The sequence below is a fragment of the Nematolebias whitei genome, chromosome 18 (assembly GCF_014905685.2).
Source record: "Nematolebias whitei isolate Nwh7 chromosome 18, NemWhi1, whole genome shotgun sequence".
In the NCBI taxonomy this organism is placed as follows: domain Eukaryota; kingdom Metazoa; phylum Chordata; class Actinopteri; order Cyprinodontiformes; family Rivulidae; genus Nematolebias; species Nematolebias whitei.
Window position 1 is genome coordinate 38,166,464 of NC_056515.1, and position 440 is coordinate 38,166,903.

General features: G+C 46.4%; 1 protein-coding gene across 1 annotated transcript in view; it reads right to left on the reverse strand.

The window, feature by feature from the left end:
* The window catches only part of akna (AT-hook transcription factor), a 17,317-nt gene that overhangs the window by 13,112 nt on the left and 3,765 nt on the right, over positions 1–440 (reverse strand). The window lies entirely within an intron of this gene.

Consider the following 440-nt stretch of genomic DNA (forward strand, 5'->3'; position numbering starts at 1 on the left):
CAGCATCCATCCATCCATCTGTATGCTCAGCATCCATCCATCCATCCGTATGCTCAGCATCCATCCATCCGTATGCTCAGCATCCATCCATCCATCCGTATGCTCAGCATCCATCCATCCATCCATCCATCCATCCATCCATCCATCTGTATGCTCAGCATCCATCCATCATAAATCCATTCATCTGTATGCTCAGCATCCATTCATCCATCCATCCATCTGTATGCTCAGCATCCATCCATTCATCTGTATGCTCAGCATCCATTCATCCATCCATCTGTATGCTCAGCATCCACCCATCCATTCATCTGTATGCTCAGCATCCATCCATCCATCATAAATCCATTCATCCATCAATCCATCCATCCATCTGTATGCTCAGCATCCATCCATCCATCCATAAATCCATCCATCCATCTGTATGCTCAGCATCCATCCAT